The 23,725-nt window shown below is 45.9% G+C and overlaps 1 long non-coding RNA gene across 1 annotated transcript; it reads right to left on the reverse strand.

Moving 5' to 3' along the window:
- Positions 1 to 662: 662 nt before the first annotated feature.
- On the reverse strand, positions 663 to 18,293 carry LOC122682119. The gene is made up of 3 exons (XR_006337223.1): positions 18,142 to 18,293; positions 3,750 to 3,822; positions 663 to 777 (listed from the first exon to the last, which is right to left on the reverse strand). It is a non-coding gene; the product is annotated as an uncharacterized LOC122682119 (long non-coding RNA).
- Positions 18,294 to 23,725: the final 5,432 nt, after the last annotated feature.

Genomic DNA, 23,725 nt, shown 5'->3' on the forward strand with positions numbered 1-23,725 from the left:
TCCCAACTCTGTGACCCTAGATGGGTGTACAGGAGAAAAATGAATTAGACAGGTCCATCCAGCCCCTCCAGCTCAGTACTCTTGTGGTCTTAAACCCAAGACTCTGGCCTTGATTGACTAATTCTCCCAGTTTTTGGTTGACTAAAAGAGTGATGGAAGGTTCATGCACCATTATCTTCCTAAAGAATGCAAAGCATACTACCCCGGAAGAAATCTAGTTTTCTCAAACCCTGTGTAGCCCACTCTAAGACTTCCACCTCCAACATTGCCCTTTCGGCTCGCCTGCTTAGGAGGCTCTGAAGAGATCAGAGGAAACAGGATGCCGCCTCCGCATCTCAAGAGAACATTTTTTGGGGAATTTCCCTGGTGGTCCAGTGGTTAGCAATCTGCCTAGCAATGCAGGGGATGCAGGTTCAATCCCTGGTCAGGGAAACAAAGAATCCCTCATGCTGGGGAGCAGCTAACTCCAAGAGCTACAACTACTGAAGCCGGGACACTCTAGAGCCCATGAGCCACAAAGAAGAAGTCACATGATGTAACGAAGATCCTGCATGCCACACCTAAGACCCAACACAGCCAAATAAATAAATATTTTTTTAAAAAAGAGAGGACATATTTCAACTGAACTAGGGTCAGCTTCATTTTCATCTTGGGGTAACATTCCAGACTGATATAAAGAAAATGGATTAGGCTGGCGATTCCTTGATTCCATTCACAGCCCCTGAGAGCCTGTGGCGGTGAGTGCTGTGCTGGCCCCTGGCTGAAGCTGAACGCCGTCTAGAAAAACAAAGCAGGTTTTAAAAAATAATAAACGTCACTTAGGATGTGACTAACCGATGCCCACTCCCTATGTGTGTCTTTATGTCTATAATCTTTCTGCCTGTAACTTTCATGCAGCTTTCCTCTGACCCACCTTACACTGGGCCCAAGAAGGCATATGCCGGGAGAACGACAGTGATTCCGGCCAACACGGTGAGTCAGGGACATATGGTGTCCCGAGTTTTCTGTTTACTCTTGTACCCGGGAGATTAGTCAGCCAGAGGCGCAGAATCAGCCTGAATGCCATCTGCTGTTCTTCAGTGCAGGCTGAAGGGGACAGGTCAGCCCTACATACCTTGATAGCTAGGGGAGGGCCTGGACCATCCAGAATGCAAAAGCTGCAGCCTGATGAAGGCAAGCCTTCTGTTCTTCCTACTGCCAGGCCACCCTTTCTCACCAAACAAGGGAAGAGCTGCTTCTGGGGAAGGAAGATGGACTTTGAGCTACTGTGGTTCTGGTTTGTCCCAGACTCCTTGGTGGACTCTTCACAGCCCCAAAACACCAGGCAGCTGCCCTCACTCCAGTCTGGCTGGTCTGCAGCCTTGGGAGTTGGTCTAAGAACTCAAGGTATTCTGCCCAGAAAGCTGCTGACTTGTCAGTGGAAAGATTCTAGTCTTTGGCCCCTGCTTCCGCCTGCTTTTAAGGTCAGGTCTTGAGGTCTTGGGTAACTTTTTCAACCTCCCTAAGTCTCCCTTTCTTTGTCTGTTGAATGGCAATCTTCACAAGGCTGTTGCCTAGGATGAACTGATCTGAGATAATCTATGTAAAGCACCTGGATTTAGGAGGAGTGCAATAAAAGTGAGTGCCCTTCCCCCTCCCCTGGATTATGTGCCTTTTACCCCTGCTTCATGGAGATTCCTTGGTGAACAGAAAGCTGTTACATCATTTGCTTGTAATCCTCATGATAAAATAAAACTCCCATCAAAATAATGTTAACGGCCCATTGGCATGTCTGGGTCACAGAAATAATGATGTGGTGAAAATAAAATTAAGGCTATTGGCTCAAGGAAAGAGGTGAGCAAGTCCCAGTGTGCAGAGAAAGAGAGAAAGAAAGAGAAACTTGCCCTGGGGGAGCCTGAAACATTCTCCATCAAGAGCAAAATTGCACATATAGCGCAGGACTACTATGAGCTCTCAAGGCACATGCTTTGGACAAAATGCTCCAACATTTTGTCTCCAGCATTCTAAGTTCACTTCTTGGGGGTCTTCTATTCCATCAACACTGACTCCAGTTCCCAGCCCACCAGCTCCAGGAGGAGGCTGATGTGACTGTGGGTTTCATAAACTCCTTATGGGAGTTTTTCTATCATTCGACTGACAACAAGGTATGAAGTTGCAAGTCACAAAGTTCTAAATTATGAAGGCATCTCCACCAGATTTCTGGGCTTCCCAGGTGGCTCAGTGGTAAAAAATTTGCCTGCAGTGCAAGAGGCAGGAGACGAAATTTGAGTCCCTTTGTCAAGAAGATCCCCTCTAGGAGGAAATGACAACCCACCCCAGTATTCTTGCCTGGAGAATCTCATGGACAGAGGAGTCTGGAGGGCTACAGGGTTGCAAAGAGTCGGATAGGACTGAGTACACATCACCAGATTTCTACTAGTGCTGTGGGTTTTGTTATAAGAATTGTCCCATTTGCAGCCACCAGCTCCCAGGTGCTATTTTCAGCACAGAAATTTCCTGGGGCCAGTTATAGGGCTGTGACAACATCTGGCCAACTTCAGAGAAATTGATTTGGGCTGGGAGGGTGGACTTTGTTCACCCACAGTGTTCCAATGAATATTTTCAGGCTTAAGGAACAGGCCATCCAAAAATCAAATTCATTGATTTTTCCAAAGGGCAAGGACAAGCAGATGGCCTTAGTAAGGAGGTCTCTGCCATGGCTTTCCTGTACTCGCGCTGTATTCTTCATGTTGAACAGATGCTCTTCTGGAGGATGAAGAGAAATCAAGACAATCAAATGAGACAAAATTATGGTTGGCTACCATGGAATACACAGTGGGCATTTTTCTGTAGAAAAACTGAAGAATCCCCACACCCCTGAGCACATTCATTTCCAGCTCCAAGGACTGTTGGACCTCCAGTTCTAACTTCCAGTCTCCACACCAGCAAAAGATGGCTGGTACCGGGACAGCTTTGTTCATGCAAAATAAGACGGCCAGCAGAGTCCAGACAGCACAGGCAGGAAGGGAGCCCAACTGCACATGCTTCTCCTTGTTGATGCAAAATGGTCCCCATGGCCCGGGTGAAAAATAACAGCCTTCGGGGTTCATGGGAATGGGCTCCGGCACCAACGAGGTCACTTCTGAGATGAACTGGTCTCTTCCAAGATGGTCATGCTCTCGATTCTTCTAGGGTTCTGTTGCTTCATCCATAAATGGAATAACAACGCCTGTGTTGAAATGGGCTCTCAGTGCACATTAAATATGTTTTTAGAGCAAATGTGGAGACAGTTGACTTGCTCTGATGGAGGAATTTTAAAAAAGAGGCCGGAGAAGGGTAGGCTGGAGAGCCAGTGAGGATCCCTCCTGCCCCAGATCCCATGGGGACTTTGGCTAGTGTTAAGGCCCCAGGTCCCACCTCGGTGTCATCTTTGAGCATTGAAGGCTATTTTCCAGGTGGGACGTGGATACCAGAGTATGGGCCACTCTGGAGAAGCCACTGTTTCTGGTGATAATTCACATTTGAGCTATGGACAGGGCCTGCCTTTGCTGGTGTCAGACAGGAGATGTGGAGAGGGTGACATTAGTGGTTACTTTTCAAAATCATCCAGAATCTTTCTGAATTCTTCTCCAACAGAGACAACCTAGCTCATGTACACAATTGCTTTTGGGGTCTAATTGTTGTCTAAATTAGCCTTGCTTCCACAGACAAAGATAAATGGTATCTTGAGAAAAGCGTAGGGATTCAATGGAGTTTTTGAAATCACTTACAGCTGGTCTTTAATCCTCATGTTGACATTTATGGTGGCTGGACTCCAGTGACACATGCTCCTGCCTTCGATTCCTGAAAAGATCCAAAGTCACAGACAAGCAGAATCAGGGAACTGAAAACATTATAGAAAACCTGTCATTAATTAATACGTTGATAAATTAAGGGGAGACATTTCCATAGGAGCATGGCTCAGCTGAGAGCTCAGCACTGATATTGCAATGGTACCTGTCTTGCTCTGTGGCCCTGGGCAGTCTCCTTACCTCTCTGACCATGCATTTCTTCATCTGTAAATGGACAGAGGACACCTGATAATACCTACCTCAACTACACCTTATGGATGTCCAGGGTCCAGTAAGAAAATAGGCCTGAAGGCCTTTTGAAAAATCAGAAAGGCTATAAAATCTTATAACAGTACACTATCATGGTTATTATGTCCAAGGAACACCAGCTGGAAGACGACAGATCGTCCTCTATCTACTGGTTATTGCTGCTCAGGATCTTCAAAGATGTATGTTTGTGCTCAAAGGTCACCCTGACTCAGTCTGTGGGTGTCAACTACAAAATTCTTCCAACTTTTCTGTACATTTGAAAATTGTTCTAATAAAATGTTGGGATATGAAAAGGATCACCTTACTTGAACACGGTAGTCTTGCACAGGTCTAGAGGCAATGATTTTATAGTCTCCATTTTGAACAAAAAGAGAAAAAAGATGGCAGCATTATCAAAATGGGAAATAAAACAAGTCATAAATTCTGGCACAATGAAATGTGTCACAGTCTATGATATTCACCAGTCTTATGTATAGTAGCACATTATTCTCTGAAAAAGAAAAATGCTGAGTTGGTCATGGCACATGACTTTGAGCAAATGCCTTTTACCTGTTAAAACAATATGTAAAAAGATGGTACAGCAACTCTGTACCTGTAATGATGTTCAGTAAAACAAGCAACAGAGAGGCAGATTTTTATATAGTTATGGCAATTGTGTTCAATAAAAAAGAAAACAGACTGACTAAAGGTAGAGGTACCCAAAAGATTACAGTGGTTTAGAATGAGAGGGTTAGGATCACAGGAGGACTTCTTCTTTTGTGTAAAATTTTCCTTTGATGTAGTTAGACTCCATTTATTATAGAAAAGAAGAAATATGATTTTCATTTAGTGTAATTCTTTGATACTGAAAAAATAAGTAAATGGCAATTTGTGTACACAGGTCCTCTGCCTGGCATGGCTGGCAAGAGCAACTTTGCTTTGAAAGAGGACCTCATGGGCTGCCAGGAGCATTGTTCATCTGTGGCCACCCCGTGACTTTGGCCACAATAGTTGCCAGGTTAAGGAGCGCCCGCTGGAAGCCCGACCTAGTTCAAGTCCATTGTTGCTTTGAACGCTCCTTGAAGGAGCCCACATCGCCAAGCTTTGAAGTTGTGTTCCCGGAGCCAGTTTATATCGGAAAGGCACAGACTTGGTGTCGGAGGTGGGGAGATGTTCGAGATGATCCTAAAGATCATGATGTTCCCCACATGTGGCCAGGGAGCACTGAAGACCCCCTGCGAAAGGCCAGGATGTTACCAGTTAGAAAGCTGGGCACAGTTGGAGCATTTCTTTCAAAAATCCAGCCAGTGATCTGCCCAGCCTTTAAGGAAACAGCCCTCAGGTAACATTCAGCTGTCTCTCACAAAGGAGCCCAAATCATTCCTTGTTCTCAGGTGGCAAAAGGCAAGGTCATGTCTCAGAAGATCACATGGAAAGATTTTGGTTTCCCCACCAGGGCCGGCCAAGACCAAGAGGCTGCGGGGCACCAGGTCAAGACTCTGGAGTCCTACCTCTGCCCTGATGGGAGTCTCCAGTGACCTCTATCTCCGGAGTCTCTTCTCCAGCCCCCACTGCCCTGGGGAGAGATCCTCAGGGCCTTTTTTTGCTTTGGAAAACCTAAGATTCTTCCCAAATCACTAAGCTCAACAAGTTAGCCGCAGTATTTTCTGAAGACCATCTATGTGTCAAGAGCTAACGTGGTAAATATAAATGCACCGTGACCTTCATAGAGGCATCCAGTGTGCAGTATTAACCACTAATAGTTATTCCCTGATGGTCCAGTAGTTGAGATGCAGGGGACACAGGTTTGACCCCGGGCCTGGAAGATCCCACGTGTCTCCAGGCAACTAAGTCCGTGCACCACATCTACTGAAGCCTGAGCACCCTGGAGCCTGTGCCACACAACTAGAGAAGCCACTGAAGCGAGAAACCCGAGAACCGTAACTAGAGAGTAGCCCCTGATTGCTGCAACTACAGAAAGCCTGCAAGCAGCAGTGAAGATCCCGCTCCTCCCAAAATAAATAAATAAATAAATTTTAAAAACAGGTACGAGGGAAGATGAGGTTCTATAAGTAATAGAAAAATGCTACAAGTCAAATGCATTCAATTGCTTTTGTCGTGTCCAACTCTTTGCGACCCCATGGACTGTAGCCCAGCAGCTTCCTCTGTCCATGGGATTCTCCAGGCAAGAATACTGGAGTGGGTTGCCATGCCCTTCTCCAGGGGATCTTCCTGATCCAGCTATTGAATCTGTGTCTCCTGTGGAAAAAATCACTGATATATTCCAACCTCACCACTTGCAAAGCTTTCTTCTGTGGACTTGCCCTGAATAAGCTCATTTAAGCCCCACCACAGCTCTTTGACACGTATATTATTTTCATTTTCATTTTACAGAGAAGGAAACTGAGGCACAGAGAAACAAAGGCACTCTGGCTCCAGCGCCTGGGGTCCTGATCACCCGCTGTATCATGTCCCCGCCCCCTCCCATGCAATGACATGGGAGGTCTTAGCCGTCATGAGGTCTTAGCCAGGCACTGGGGCAGGGATGCAAGAGCACTTGTCCAGGTGTTATGGAAGCTCTCTACTCCAATTTGGGCTTTTTAACACTGTCAGAGAATAAAATTCTTCTTTCATTTATTTCAAACTCTTAGAGTGACACTAAATAAAAATATTCAATGTCCATGATAAAAACCGTATAAACAAACTACAGAGAACTTTTCTTAATTGAAGACAGGACCAGAACATATTCCTATAACACCAGTGCCTGCCCTACTCCAATCGCAGTGATGGTTGGGTGCTTTTTCTTCCCCATTTCTCCACATGTTTTCCCCACCATAAGGCTGGATGCTTTGTCAATGCTGATCCCTGGCACACAAAACTTAGAGAATGGGTTAGGGATGTAAGGACGGGCATATAGGAGAATCCAAGCTGAAGGAAAGGAGTTTTATTTTTATCATTAAAGATTTTTTGATGTGGACCATTTTTAAAGTCTTTATTGAATTTGTTCCAATATAACTTCTCTTTTATGTTTCGATTTTCTGGCCCAGGGCGTGTGAGACCTTAGTTCCCTGACCCAAGTTGAAACCCATGCCCCCTGCATTGGAAGGCAAAGTCTTAACCAAAGGATCACCAGAGAAGCCCCTGAAGAAAGGGAGATTTTAAGCAAAGTCTCCAGAGCCCTGGGAGATGGGCTGCTGAGAGGAGGCAGGGGAGAAAGTGGGAGTGGAAGTGCATCTCGCACTCAGCACTGCAGGACTAGAACTCAGCTGTGGAGACAGGGGGCGCCCAGTGGGGGTGCTGCAAAGCCTGCGGGGTCTGATTTTCTCGTATGAAGTGTCCCCATGGAGAAAGCATAGGAGCGGATGGACCAGAGGTGGTGAGAAGAAGGAGAGGAAAGACCAGGGATGGTGAGAAGGAGAGGATGGACCAGAGATGGTGAGAAGGAGAGGATGGACCAGAGGTGGTAAGGAGAAGGCAGCACTCCCAGGAAGCAGACGGAAGAGTGTGGGGGTGATCTCCTGAGGACGAGGCCTAGGTGATGGAGTGGAGATGGTCTGGTTGCAAGGGAGGAGTTCACGTGCCTCCCAGGTTTCTTGTATGATGTCACCCAGAGTACAAAACGCACATGAAAGAAGGGCATGGAAGGGATCCTCGCTGTGACTTTTCTGGACTTTACTGGACTCACATGCATAGTGAGCTACTGAGAAAGGGCCAAGGTGCTGCCCAAATATTCTGGCCATAGGACACTTTCCACAGAGCACTTTGAAGGGTCAGTGCTTGCAAAGCCCACTTTGGGGAAGCCCACATTAGGTACCACAGCATCTGCACTGGATACAATGGATTCCATGTAACCAAGCTGGGGGTACCAAGTAAGACCACGTGTGCAGAGTTCCTGGCAGAGCTGGGGTTCAGTGAGCATTGGTCCTTTCCTCACATCAGATGATAAAAATTGGAGTCATTCTAAAAACCAAAGAATCTCAAGTGCATACAGAAGATCTCAGGGGGCAGCCTGGGACCCTACATCCCGCAACCTCTTCTGAGAAATAGCTGGGAAGTGGGCTCAAGTGCCAGATTTTCAACATCCTGGCTGTGTGATCTGGCAGGGGTTACTTAACCTTTCTGAGAAACGATACAGGGCACAAAGTCGGGGAATCTAGTGTGTGCTACTAGTTACCTCCTGCTCAGTAATGAGTTACCCCAAACTCAGTGGCTTAATCAATTCATTTCTTATCAACTCATTTACTGTCTCTCACTTATTATCTCCTACCTGTTGGTAGGAAACCAGGCAGGTTTAGCTGGAACCTTGGCTTCAGTCACAACGTTGCCGAGGATGGGGTCTCATGTGAAAACTTGACTGGAAGAAGATGGCTTCCTAGCTGAGTGTGGTTGTTTGTAGAATTGGGTTTCTTGAGGCTCAGTTCTTTACTGGCTATTGACTCACCCTCATTCTTCCCCCTGGGGACCTCCCCAACACAACTGGCGGCTTACTCCATCAGAGCAGCGAGACAGAGTCTGCCAGGGAGATGAAGATCACAGTCTTTTGTAATTTAATCATGGAAGAGATGCCCCCTCACTGTGTTCATATATTTATCTATTTGTCAGAAGCAAGATACTCAAGGGGAGGAGATGACATGAGGCCGTGGATCCAAGAGGTGGGAGCGCTGGGGATGGTCTTGGAGACTGCATGCCACACGGATGCATTGTCATATGGGACCTACTTGTTTATACTTACGTTGTTCCTCTACAAGGATTGGTTATTCTCAGTCTGTTTAAAAACTTCCTGTGAAAATTGATCAGTCAGTAATACCAGCTGATCATCACCTTAGAGACAGCCAAAACATCTCAAAGAATGCAGGTGGGAGAAGGAAAAAAGAAACTCAAAATCAGAACAGTGGCTATTGTACTTAGCACCTTGAAATGATCTTAAACCAGGAAGGATCCAGAAAGCCACTGTCCATATTTTTCATTCTTAGGGACCAACAGTCTTAGAATTATGCCATTAGCTGTCTCTTTTTCAGAAAGCAAAAATAATGATAATTCATTATTTTTAGGACTTTATACATAGGAACTTATTTAATCCTTAGGACAGCCTTGTGAATTAAGTTCTATTATCCCCACTTACAGGTGAGAAAATGAGTAACAGAAAAATCACAGGACAGAGCTGATTCCCTTGTCCCTCACTTGAGTAGCAAGCAGGATCCTAACCCTTTTTGTGACTCCACTTCTCCATCTCAACCATTTCACGGTATAACCTGTTAAGGGTAGGGGTTCATGATCTCTGATCACTGTTAATAAGGAGAAACTGGAGACAAGACTCCAGAAAAACTCTAGAGATGTGAGGCAGGGAGAATGGGTTTGGGGGTGGGACACTAGGCAGGTTCACTCCCATGTCAATTTGCCAAGGTCCCTACCCCCATTCTGCATCTCTCTGGATGCCTGTTGGTCAAGGCTAGCTGAGTTTCTGCTGAAAGTTCTAAAGGATCAGGGTCCTAGCTACCCTCCTGGGAGCTCAGATGAATTTCTTGGACTTTCTAAACTCTAAAGTAAAGAAGAAGATACTTAAAAAAAAACCCTAAAAATTGCCTTTCCTGTGATCAAGAGCCCACAAACAAGCAGGCCTGGGTGACCTTCAGAGGTAGATTTGGGCCCCAACCTATAAAGACCACAATGGCCCTCTTCACAGATGGATGGTCTATGTAAGTGCAAAACAAAGCTTGGAAGTCTGACAGCACGTGTGCATGTTCTGAGCTTGGGCAAGCCAGGGTCACGGCATGCCACCTTCAGGGGATGTTCTGGGGAGAAAAAATGTTACCACGGGGTGTCGGAGTGGTCCCCTTGCCTTCTCCTTCCTTCCAGAGCAGAGCAGCAGTTTACCTCCAGGGAGAAAAGAAAACACTCCAAATTTCTCACAAGTGGGTCCTGGTGGTGACAGGGATAACCATGGACATTCAAAAGATGCCACAGTGCTAACAGGTGAATTTAGAAAGAGACAGAACTCAGCACATCATGTGACCATGGGATCAGATCGGAAGTGGAGCTGAGAAGGCAGGACTGTCTACCTCCCTTCCTCACCTCCTAAATAACTGAGAAGCCCGTTGAGGAGAAGTCCAGGATTTTTGCCATTGTTCTGCTTGCCTCTGGGACTAATTAGCACCCCTCCTCCCCTAGGGCTAAATTAGCTCTGCCAGGAACAAAGACGGTGGGGGTAGAGGTCTGCCAGGAACAAAGCGCTTCCCAGGGACTGGAGCCTGGGAAAGCAAACCAGGGGGCCATGAGACCTGCAGAACTGGGGTCCAACTCTGGGAGTCCTGCCCTGGGGAGCCTCGATGGGCTCCCCCACAGCATCCTCTGAGAAGGGCATTAGGAGCCCACATCCACATGCACACATGCATCCTTCACACCGCGGTGTGCGGGTGGACCACGTTCCCCTCGAGGACTCCACACACCCAGAGGCCTGGTGGGGGGAGCCCTCATCCAGAAATGAGGAACATGATCTGACAGATCAAATCTTTCATCACCTCCACAAGTCCCCCGGCTCTAAAAAGCCTGCCTTGATTCTAAATCAACGTCTTATTATCTCCGGCCTTGATACCTTTGAGGAGAAAAGAATACTTTTGAGAAGTCTGGGGACCTGAGAAGCTCTCTCCTCTTTTCCTAACCCTGGAAGTCTGGACTTCCCTCCAAGTTCCCCATTTCCTAGCTGTGTGGCCTAATCCAGGTGCTCACCCTCTCTGGGCTTCAGTAGCATCCCATGAAGGTCAGAAGCATCACAAACAAGGCGGATTAGCTTTGAGCACTGAGTCATATAAAGCCCATGATGACGTGCCTCATGGTAGGCCCTTCACTTCTGAACCATCTCTACAAAGATTCTCAAAGGCACTCGTGTCTCAACTCACACAGTCAGACAAAAACAGGCTCAAGCCTCCCAAGACTGCCCTTTTCACATCCTTCCTAGCATCCCCTGATGACCAACACTCAGGCTCACTCCAGACTCATGGGGGAACTGCCCACATGGTCCAGCCTCTTGGAGCACAAGCTACTGGCCAACTCAGCCCACGGAGCAGGGCCTTAGGATTTGACTGGCAACACGAGAGAAGACAGGGTGGATGGGTTTGGAGGGAGAGGAAGTGAGTTCACATTGCACCCTAGGTGGCCATGGGCCATGAGGGGCTGGGGTCCTGAGCACAGGTCACAATTTCACCTGGAGTTTCAAGGAAGTGTCGCCCTTTGAGATGCTGACCGGGCAGATGTCAGCAAGTAGCCTGAGGAATCTTCACTGGGGACGTTAAGGAGTCACCAGACAGCTCATGTATATAGGCCTTTCCTGCTGACTGACGTTGGTCACGTTGCTCAACCACTTGAGCCCCACTCAGTTTCCTCATCTGTTGAGGGAGAGTCAGGGCCCCTATGACCTTAATCAGGAATGAAATGAGTACAGACAGGCCTATAGGCTCATAGCAGGCAGGATAAGCACCCCAGAACCTTCCCTGCCGCTAGGAAAGGGCTGGCGGGGGGCGAGTGGAGTGGTGTTGAGGGCAGGGGCCAAGAACAGCCCCTAGTGAGGGAAGAAGGGCTGAGGAAGGGTCTTCAGAAAGGAGGGAATCTTTGGAACACAGGGATGGGGGGAACCAAGTGAGGGGCCTCTGAAGGACGACCCTGGACCATTTCACAAGATCCAGGGAGGAATCAAGGAGGGATCCACAGGTGAGACAACCCAAAGGCCATCGGCATCACTGGTGGGTGGGTGGCTGCAGTGGGGAGAGAGAGACCAGAGGGGCCAAGGGAGATGACGGCTCAGATGGAAAAGAGAGGAAGCAGGCCATCCTGAGAACAGTTAAAGCAGTTATGCCAGTGAAACCCGTCAGCTCGTGTGATACGATGCATCCAGGGAGCCGTGTGCTCGTGGTACAGTCAGGCAAACCGAGGCTCGGAGAGGCTGGGAGACTCACTCAAGGCCTGCCCCCTCCTCTCTGTCCCCTGCACCACCCTCAGCTCTGCAGCTCTCACTTCCTGCCTGGATTTGCCACGTCTCCCAACCACTCTCCCTGCCCCATTGGACCTCCTGCGATTTGTCTTCCGGCCAGATGTCCAGGTGCTTTTTCTAAAATTCTACACTCCTTGCTTAAGCCCCTGCCCTGGTTAACCATTACCTTTGAGATAACATCCACATTCCTCACCACGCAATCCTGACCCCTTTCTCATCCATCCCCCTGCCTCTCAAGTCTCCTCCTCCACCCTCTGCCCCAGACTAACTGGATTGCTCAAGTTGTCACGATAATTACAAAAACAGTGTAGACTCTTGGGCTCTCACATGGGAGTGCACAAGCATCTCTCTCCTTCCTTGCCTCCGCCTGAGATGGAGAAATTATTCATGCCTCTTAAGTGAGGCAGCTGATGTTCAAAGAGGCTGAGTCACTTGTCCAGAAACTGGTTTGTTCAAACCCAGGTCTCAGTGGCTTCAAGACCCACGCTCTTCACCATCAGGCTCCAGGAAACCGGCTGACTGCCCTGTATGGACCACCTTCTGTGTCCGTCCCCAGCCCCACCCAGGCAGATGGCTTCTGGTCTGAATGCAAGGCTCAGCCCTCTGGAAAAGCAAGTGGAGCTTTGGCTTCCGGGCTGGCTGCAGTGGCTCAGAAGACTTTCGTTTATCATACCCCTTTCAAGTGACGATCCCATCTTCTGTGGGACGCATCCTGGGCTTAATATTATCTCTTCAGGAAGAGAGAACTCCCACCATGGGGAATGGACACATCCTCAAGCCTGTCTCACACTACACACACACACACACACACACACACACACCAACTCCCGTGCAAACAGCTAAGTCATTTTCTAGGAGCCTGTCTGCTTTGGTCCAATTCCTGATGCTACTAGGCTGGGCCTATGGAGGGATTTTTATCCCATTTTGATACCCATGATACATGGTAGAAGCTCCATGAATGAAACTTGAGGGAGTAAATAATGAAGAGCAAGAAAAACAGCTAGTCTTTTTTTTTTTTCCCTTTTTTTGAAAACTTACAAAACACCAGGCATCAAGCTAGGCATTTGGCATGGATTATCTTATTTTGATTGCTGACAATAAAAACTATGAGATAGGGAGTTTTCTTATCTACAGTTTATTGACATGGAAACAAAAAATCAGAGAGGTTAAGCATGTCACTTAAAGTCCCACAGCTACAGTGATAAAGGATTGAGATTTTTAAATCAGTTTGGCTGATGTCAGAGTTTGAGGTCTTAACCTTGGGCTGCCTTTCCAGAGAATGAAGACTTTTTACTGCTCCTAGAAAATGCCATTCAGTCCCCCACCTCCCTCCTTCCTGTCCACCCCCGCCCCCAGGTCAAACCCACCAAGATCATGTCATACTGCTTTCTTTTCTCAGTGTCTCTCTTAAAAAAAAAAAAAAATCACATAAAACTATGACAGTAATTTAAGCATGGGGCTTCCCTGGTGGCTCAGCACTAAAGAATCTGCCTGCAATGTGGGAGATGTGGGTTTGTTCCCTGGCTTGGGAAGATCCCCTGGAGAAGGGCATGGCAACCCACTCCAGTATTCTTGCCTGGAGAGTCCCATGGACAGAGCAGCCTAGAGGGCCACAGTCCACGGGGTAGCAAAAGAGTCAGGCACGACTGAGCAACTGCACAACAGCAACACATACATAACTTGTCCAGTTATGTATGGGAAACAGTAAAATTAGTATGTCCTTTGACCTGGATGCTGTGATTTCAACCTGTTCAGCAACTGAGGCACACTGTTGATATTCAGGGAGCATGTCACCCACCTTAGCTTCTAGACCTTTCTCACAAAAACAAAGCCGGGCTGTACAAGTCTGGCATCTCTTGCACTTCTTTCAACTGAAGATTCTATTATATGTGAAATGTAACCTTGACTTCATAGTGTCTTTGCAGGAAGACAAAAACCTCACGTGGTAAATGCACAAAACATTAATCCCTACCTAATGACATATATAAAAATAAACTCCAAGTGGATGATAGACTAAACCTAAGATTATAACACTTTCAGAAGTAAAACAAGTCAGAAAGTGTTTGGGCTCTTGAATTAGACAAGTATTTCTTAAACATGACATCAAAAATACACAGGAAAAAACACATTAAAAAAAGTTATAAATTGGACTTCCCCAAAATTAAACAGCAAAACTATTCTTAAAAAAACACTGTTGGGAATTCCTAGGCAGCCCAGCAGTTGGGACTAAGCTCTTTCACTGCTATGGCCTGGTTCAATTCCTACTCAGGGAACTAAGATTTCACAAGCTGTGAGGCTCAGCTGGAAAAAAGACACTGTTAGGAAAATGCAAAGACAAGACCCAGACTTGGAGACAATGTTTGCAAAACATGTATCAGATAAAGGACTTGTCCAGAATAAGTTTTTTTTTAAAAAAAAAAAAAAAAGAAGAAGAAGAACTTTAAATTCAAGGAAAAAAAAATAATCCAATATAAAAATTTTTGACCAGACACTTCACCAAAGAAGTTGTATGGACAAATCATCAGATGAAGAAATGTTCATCATCATTTGTCACTAGGGAAATGCAAATTTAAACCACCATGAGATACTAATATACCCATATTAGAATTTCTATAGAATACTGACCTTCATGTATTGCTGGTGGGAGTAAAAACTGATAAAGCAACTTTAGAAAACAGTTGGGGAGCTCCCTAAAAAGTTAAACATATACTTACCATATGGCCCAGAAATCTTCCTCCTAACTATTTACCAAGGAGAAATGAACACCTATGTCCACACAGAAACCTGGACATGAATGTTTATAATGGCTTTATTCATAATAGTCCTAAACTGAAAACAACACAAATGTCCTTTAAATGAAGTCTAGGTAAACATGCTGTGGAGCATCCCTGCCATGGGTACCACTCAGCAGGAGAAGGAACTGATGACTAATACACGTGACAAAGGGGATTCATTTCAAAGGCATGCACAGAGCAGAAGCCAGGCACAGAAAGGCTACACAGATCTAATTCCATCTCTGTGACATTCTGAAAAAGGCAAAACTCTTAAGGATAGAGAACAGATAATTTATTGCCAGTGACCAGGAGGGAAGGTTTGACTACAGAGAAGCACAGGGGCACTTTTTGTGGAACTGTTCTGTATTTTGATTTTGGAGTTGGCTATATGACAGTATGTGTGTGTGTGGTCAGTCGCTTAGTCATGTCCGACTTTGCAACTCTATGGACTGTAGCCCACCAGGTTCCTCTGTCCATGAGACTCTAGGCAGCAATACTGGAGTGGGTTGCCATTTCCTCTTCCAGGGGACCTTCCTGATCCAGGGATCAAACCTGTGTCTCCTGCATTGGCAGGCAGATTCTTTACCACTGAACCATCTGAGAAGCCCACATGACAGCATGCATTTGTCAAAACTCTGGGATCGGTACAACAAGTAAGGATGCACTTTAGCGTATGTGAATGATAGCTCAATAAACAATGAATTCCTGTTCAGAGAAACCAGTGGTGGAGGAAAAACCAGGTGACAATGAGTTGAATATCTGCACTCGGGTAGGTTTTCTATCAGGAACTGCTCTACCTGTTAAACAATTAGTTGCCTTTGACACAGACTTTAGGAGGCATCTGAAGTTCAGAAGCAATAGAAGGTAGAGGGTAACCTCTTAGAACGAAGGAAATACAGTATGTCATCTTGTGATTATTTAATGGAGAAGTAAATGGCAACCCACTTCAGTACACTTGCCTGGGAAATCCCATGGAGAGAGGAGTCAAGTGGGCTATAGTCCATGGGGTCACAAAAGCGTTGGACACAACTTAGTAACTAAACAACAACAATGTACCATTTATATTTAACCTCATGAAGGCCAGTCTATCCAGACCATTTCTGACCCTGAGGCTATGTGTTAGCCACCCACCTCCAGTGTCCCTAAAAGTGAAGCAAGCATCCCTCCTATTTCTCTCCCCAGGATGAATGTGGAAATAGACAGGACAGTAGCCATGGTGAAAGCAGGATGTCCATCTATGTGGACAGCTTCCAGCCAGCCTCCTCTTTCAGACATTTCTCAATTGATGGAGAATAGATGCAGGGTCTGTGTTTCCATTTCCCAAAGCTTAGTGCTGGATGGAGGGTCCCCCTTGAGATTTGAGACCCCAACTTCAGCGGACATTGCCTGTGCAGGTGTCCTGGCCCTGTCTTCTGTCCCTGCTATAGGCGTGCAGACCCAGCTAATGGGTCTGCTAATCCAGCTGCACAAAAGCACGGTAGCTGCTAGGATATATCTACCTGGCTTTCTTCCACCAAGAAAACATTCACACCCCAGTCTTCATTCTTAGAAAGTCCACAGACTTTTTTTACTGGGAAAATGGATTCCAGGAAATTATACCTTCAAAAGCCTTTTCCTTTAGAAGAATAAGTCATTTGCCCTTTGTGATCAAAATCAATACCAGCAATGAGGGGAGATGGACCACTGTGTGCCTGAAGAGATGCTCTGGGCAGGATTTGATATCACCTGTGGGTACCGGCAGCTGAGCACAACCTGAATCTCATTATGAGGGAACAGGGGAAAATGAAAATAAGGATCTGTATTCTTCGAAACTGTCAATATCATGAAGCATAGAAAAGGTTCTAGAACTATTTCAGAGAAAGGAAATCACAGACACATATCATCATGTGCTGGCGCTGGAGAATGCCAAACAGTACATTCTTGAGTCAAAATTATTGATAAAATCAGAACACTAATGGTAAATTAGGAAAAAATACTGTCAACATTAAATTTACAGAGGGGGTCAACTGTGCTATGGTTATGCAAAAAATACTCCATCTCATAGAAAATAACACACGGAAATACATAGGAGTAAATAGACATTTGGGAGGGGAAAGTCATGCTGTGTGCAACTTACTCCCTAATGGTTTGGAAAAAAATAACTCTTGAAATTATTTGCATTATTATTGCTGCTACCATTGGGATTATTATTATTGTCAAAATTATTAATAAAAAGCTTTTAGGGACAGGGTCGGCCAAAAAAAAAAAGCTTTTGAAAATGTTAACACAATGACTTGTCCCTAACGCAAGTCATTTTAAATATACACTTAACACTGTGAGCTTGGTTAATTGCAGAAGGTGGGAGGAGGAAGGATGAGAAATGTGGTTTTTCTGGGCCCTACAAAACCCCCCCGTAGACCAGGTCCTTATGAAAATGTCAATTCTAAATATCACTTGACAGATGCTTTTCCCAGGCTTTTTATTGGGACAGGCGTCAGGCGCTCTATCTCCTTCAGACAACGTCTTGGACGGTGTGGGGAGGCCCCTGCAGACACCCGCCTGCCAATCATTTCCGGCACCACCATCTCCATTTTCCCCCTAAATCCTCCAAAGAAGGACTGAATATTTACAACCGTCATGTTAACATTTTCCCTTTTCCACTGTTTGGCTTGGCCGAGACATTTTTGGCTGCATCAATGACTGTGCAGGTCAGTGACCCAGGCAGTCCCACGAGGTCCTTCTTCTTGTGGTCATCATATTGCTCTTTCTTACAGTGGGGAGGTGCATAGATTACAAGGAGGAAAAAAAATGTACACCAGTCCCTTACTTCCATCATACATTTGTGGTCTTGATAACATGTGTTATTAACAGAAGAGGGAGACCTTGACTTCGAGTTTGGGGGTATAGATTAAAAGCCTTATAGCAATCGCCAACTCTCAGAAGATTAACATACTAAAAGTGCAATTATTACACCCACAAAGTCATCAGGGACTGGATGGATCTCCTCCATGTGGTGTTTCAAGGACCCAGGCTCCCTGATGCTGACGTCATCAGGACCTCCACATATCTTGCACCAGTGCCCTGCTGTGGAAGGAGGGGGGTGCAAGGGGAGATTTATGAAGAAGTCCAGTGGCTCACATCACTTTAGTCCACTTCGCACGCTCAATAATCTATCATCGATGTCTGCACCCCTCTCCTGAGACGCAGGATCTCCTTCTCTCCCCTAGAACCTGGGCGGACCTTTATAACTAACATGGCAGACGTGATGGTGACAAGTGACTGTGCATGACTTCCAAGACAGGCAGCACGCCTTTGGCTTTCCTCACTCTGTGTCTCTTGGGCTCACCTCAGACGCCAGCCGCCATGTTGGGAGGAAGTCCCGGCCACATGGGGATGCCCTGAGTGTGCATTCCAGCTGAACAGTTCCCCAGCCACCAGCTGGGATCAACTGCTAGACCAGTCTGCAACTGAGCCATTCACTGTCCTTTGCAGAATTTTGACCTGTGGAAAAAAAAAGAGAAATAGAATCTTTTTGTTATTGCTTAAAGCTCCTAATTTTGGGCATTACTAGCCACACAACTGTAGATAACTAACACAATGAGCATGTTGCCAGTCTCTGCCATGATTCTCAAGCCTCTCTGCATGGTTACTCATCAAGACTCCCTGACTACCAGCCGAGGGAAAAATTACCGCAACTATGGTCAACCTCCACCACCATCACTGTTGGGTCCATCAGGGCCTTGGTAAGAAGTGTAGATGTCAGACCAAAAAGAGGAAATTGTGGAGAATTTTGCCAAGGCCGTTAGGGGCAAGATTGAGGGAACTTACTAGTGACACACCCTGGGACTGGCAACCACAGAATGGAGGTGGTATTACCATCCTAGTCCTGAAGGGACAATGTGGGGACCGGTTACTGGAATCTGGTATAACCTCTAACTATAGAGGACAGATCAGCTGAGAGGGATCGAGACTTTCAGAATGTAACCACCATCAAATGGAGGCCCAGCAAAGAGAGAGAGAGCTGGGGGAGCAAACACCCAAATTCTCTTTCCTCTCATACTCTGATTTTTCACTGATATTTCCTATTGGGTGAACTCACCAGAAAAACAAAGAACAAGCAACCTGGCTGAATAGTCTGTTGTGTCAGCCTCCCAGGGGATGGAGCAGGATAAGAAGGTTAGGGAGTAGATCTGGAGGGGGAAATGCATATGTAGTGTACATAGACCATCAGCCCCACCATCTTCCTCCCATCAGCCCCACCATTATCACCCTCAGCATCACTACCATTACCACCATCACCCCCATCATTGCCACCACCATCTTCATCATCATCTTTATAGTACCTCAAATGTGCATACTACTTCTGGATTTACAAAATAATTCCTCATACTTTCTCTTGTATCATTCCCAGAAGGTCACCCTTGCAAGATCCCTTGCATCTAGCAGAGGGTTTGGTCTATAACTGGTACTTAGTTCAATCCCGCAAATACCAGCATGTCTGGTCTACTGAAGGATCTCAGAATCACAGGCACAGAGAGTAACGTTCTAAGGTGAGTATGTCAAGTATCACGAGAAAGACACAAAGTGTTAGGAAGGTTTGATTAGGAAAGACTCATGGGGGTGGTAGTGCCCAAGATTGGTCCTTGGTGTGAAGCAGATCTCATGAGGAAGGGAGAGAGCTTCTATGTCCTGAGAGCCACATGAAGGAAAGATTTAAAGGTGAGAAAATAGAAATCGTGTCCTGGGAACAGGAAATACTTCCATTTTGCTGGATCATGGAATCTACAGAGGTAAGACCTAAGTTACGAAATTGAAAAAAGTGAAGTGATCATATTGGGACAAGTCACAAAAGCCAAGAAGCACTTGTACTGAGGACATCAGGTGCTGGGGAGTCAGGGATGGTTTTTGAGCAGAGAAAGAAGCCATCTAACTGCCCTTTGGAGAACTCGGTTTACAGTGGTGGGAGGATAAGTGGAACGAGTGCATAAATGAGGTGGGGAGAGGACCACAGGGCTGCCCGCACTTCAGAAGCAAGACCCTTGCTAAGGGAACAAGAGCAGAAACAGAAGAAATTGTGCGGCCGCACATTGACAGGGTGAGAAGGAAAGGGTGAACAGTGGCTCTTCTACATCAGGCACAAGGGACGCCACTCATTCAACATCATGCATTTTTATTGAGTGACTGCTCTGTGCCGGGCACTGCCCTTGACTCTGTCGACACAGCAGGAAGCCAGATACATAAAATATCTCACTTGTCCCCTGGATTCAGTAAGAGAAAAATAATGCCCTCAGAACAAGCAGGAAATTCAGGACTAAGAGATGGCATATGGGCTCTCCTCTGCCTGGAATAGCCTTCATCTCTTCTCCTTTGCCTAGAAAACTCCTATTCATCCTTCAAAACCACCTGGAACTCCCCAACAATTGAAACACTTTTCTCTGATACTTTCCACTCTACTTTTCTCAGTTGTTTGACGTCTTCCTTCATGGATAACTAGGATTTCAAGGATTTCAGGAAAGCTTTTATAATTACAATAGATTGTGAAAGGTCTCTTGGAAGTTGTGTTAAAACTCTTTAGTAAGTTTTAACATGTAAGACATATAAAAAGCAAGTTTGGGATTATCTTTCAGAGCATATTTGCAAAGGGAAAAGGCAGCTTAAGTGAGCTGTGTTGGGGAAGGAAGGGTAATGTGATAACTCACTCATCTTCGTATACCACCTATCCAGCCCTCTCTACAACCCCTCACACTCCACCCCAAATTACTTAAGCCAGCAAGATACACTTCTTGGGGAAAAAAGGCAGAGCGTTTGAAACTGGGCATCTCTCAGGAATCTGCCGATGGGCACTCAGCCACTCAGGCATCTCTACCCGTACATGATAGGACAGGATGGGCTGGATTTAGGGTTGGGTGGGGGAGGTAATCACAGGCATTTACTTCGCAATTACTATTGGACACTTTCTGTTCTCAACTCTAGGCTGAGGGCTGCAAGCCATAAGGTGAGGGAGATGGCCCCAATTCTAAAATGCTCATGTTCTCATGCAAAAGAGAAAACACCTGTAAATGATGTTAACTTGTAGTTGTTACATGCCAACTGCCTGACACAGTGCTCTCAGCTTTATCCAGCCAGGAAGGGCATCTGGGTTGGGTTTATCTCCATTCTACAATTGGCAGGATAAGTACCAAAGTCCTACTGTGTAGCACATACCCAAAATTAACTGTAGTGGAAAAGAATATATAGAAAAAGAATGTATGTCTATGTATAACTGAATCACTTTGCTGAATAGCAGAAATTAACACAATATGCAGGTCAACTATACTTCAATAAGAAATAAATAATAAAAAAAAATTGGGCAGGAGGGGTGAGCCCTCATACCTGGTGGGCTCAGAGTCGTGTTTCCACCAGGTGCCCAGTGAAGGGAGGGTAAACCATGCTGATGATGCCAGGTGAAGCAGTCTGTGTCTGTGGCTGCAAGTAAGCTGGGTCCTGGCTTGCAACAGGAAGGACCAGCCTCATCCCCCAGGAGGAAGGACCAGGAAGATATAGAACTCAAAGGAAGGATGCTGTCAATAAGCACGTTAGTGTGGAGTCTTCATGGTGGGAAATGAGGTTGAAAGAGTCATTTGAGATCAGATAGAGGCTGATGGAGAAATAGTTTAGAATTTCGTCCTGCAAGAAGCAGGATGGCTGAGCTCAGGAGTGAGGAGGCTCAGTGGTACTTTCTGGATGCCAGTCCACAGAGCGAAAGATGCTGGGGATGCCAGCCCAGAGGTGAGACAGGAGGGCCTGGATGTGTGTGTTGGAGGTGAGACTGGAGAAGCATATCAATGAGAGATGCTTCATGAAAGGAGAGCAGGCAGGAAATACTGTGCCTCAGGAAACATGGAAACAGTGCATGTGAGGTGATGATGGAGCCTCCAGGTAAGGCTGTCTGGTAGCTGAAGAGGTGAGACTAAAGAGGTCAGGAGGGAGGCAAGCTGGATCCTGAGAGGAGGGTCCTCTATGGGGAGGTGATGGCTGGGATGAACAGGAGAATGAGCTGTTAGTTACGGCTGTGGCTTCAAAACCAGAAGAAAGTCAGTGGCTGCGTCATCATGGGAGTCAGAGGGAGAGAGAGTGTCAAAAAGTGAATGGGGTCCACTGCTGTCACAGACAGCATCCCAAGGGGGACAACCATCAGACTGGCATTCAGGGGTCATCCGCTGAGGGTACTCTGTTAGCAAACAGAACAGCAGGGAATGAGGAAAAGCATGAGAAGCAAGGTGGTTGCTGCATCACCTACTGAGGACTTGAGCCAGATCAGCAGTCACCCCAAGGAGGGAAGTGGACAAGGATCCAGGAGAGTGTGGGGCCCAAATGGACAGGAAGATAACCAACCCAGAACCAGTCTACCTCTGACATTAAACTTCCAGGAGATTTGGGGCAAATGTCATAGTGAATGTGAGTCCCAAATTTTCATTTTTTATTAATATTTTGGAAATGTTCAAACACCTTAGGAAGAATAGTGTATTTCATCACTCTGCTCCTACAATCACTGACCCACAACCAATCCCGATTTACCCTTACTCCATGCAACTTCTTTCCCAATTGGTTCATCTGGAAGTTAGGTCTAGATCTAACTCCTTCTAAATCACTCCCTTCCTTCATTAATTCCTTGAATGCCACTTGAAAGGATAAAGGCTGTTGTTCAGTTGTATTCAACTCTTTGCGATCCTATGGAAACCATTGCTACATCTAAACAGTTAGCAGTAATTCCTGAGCAGCCCAGAAGTGTTTGAATTTCCCCAGTTATCTCATAGGATTGGAGAAGGAGGAGGTGCTTTATCCCAGTGAAAATCTGTAAAAAGGTCCACCCATGGCATTTTGCTAACATCCGTTTTCAGTCTCTTTTAAATGATAAGTTCACCCTTTTACTTTTTTTCCTTTTTGATGATTATTTTTTGCAGAAACAAGGTAATGTGTCCTGTTTCCTGACGCGGGCTTCACTGACAGCACCCACAAGGTGTCAGGTAAGAGGCTTCTCTCTCCCTTGTTGCGTCTCCTGCCAGCTAGAAGTTAGACCCAGAGGCTTGATGTGGCTCGTGTTAGACTTGTTCCTCTTGCATCACATCGATGTGGATCCAACGTCTTGTGACCTCTCTCTCTGTCATACTCTGATTGGTGTGTGGATTAAAGCCAACCACCCCATCTGTCCATTGTAAACCCCTGGTACTTTTCGCCACATTAGCAGAAAAATACAAGTTTTTTCTTTCCTACAGAAGATCTAATTCTATTTTGATCAGCAGAAAAAAATAAATACTCTAGATACAGTAGATCAGCACATACAAAACATCAATATTTCCTAAATATAAATATTGTGTTCATGACAAATTCAATTTTTCTAAAATGAAAGCAATATTTAGAATGTGCCCTGTCATTGACATTGAAGCACTAGGTGTGAAATGCCTCATGAAAATTACGATGATGGGACTTCCCTGGGGGGTCCAGTGTTAAGACTATGAGCTTCCAAGCCAGGGGGCGCAGGTTCCATCCCTGGCCAGAAAACTGAGATCCTGTATTCTGCAGGATGCAGCCAAAAAAAAAAAAAAAAAAATTAGAAAAGGTACAGTGATAAAGAGGAGGAAAGCATCTGGTGCAAAACGCCCCCCACCGCTATGTAGGGACACAAATTCTAGGAACCGGCTGCTGGTAACAACACAGGTGGTGCTGGAAGCTGCTTTTCCTTTCCATCAAGATTTTCCTCATCATACAGGACCTCGACTAAGGTGCTGGCAGAAAGAATGGAAAAGTCATGAAAAATGTGACCTTAGGAAAGAAGAGCTAACAGGATTTGGTAAATAATTAAAATGGGGGAGAGACGAGATACTGTTCATACCTTGACCAGTGAAATCTTAAGTAACAAAAGAATGTAAATTGGAAATTTCACAAGGACA

This window comes from Cervus elaphus, chromosome 23 (assembly GCF_910594005.1).
Source record: "Cervus elaphus chromosome 23, mCerEla1.1, whole genome shotgun sequence".
NCBI classification, from domain to species: Eukaryota; Metazoa; Chordata; class Mammalia; order Artiodactyla; family Cervidae; genus Cervus; species Cervus elaphus.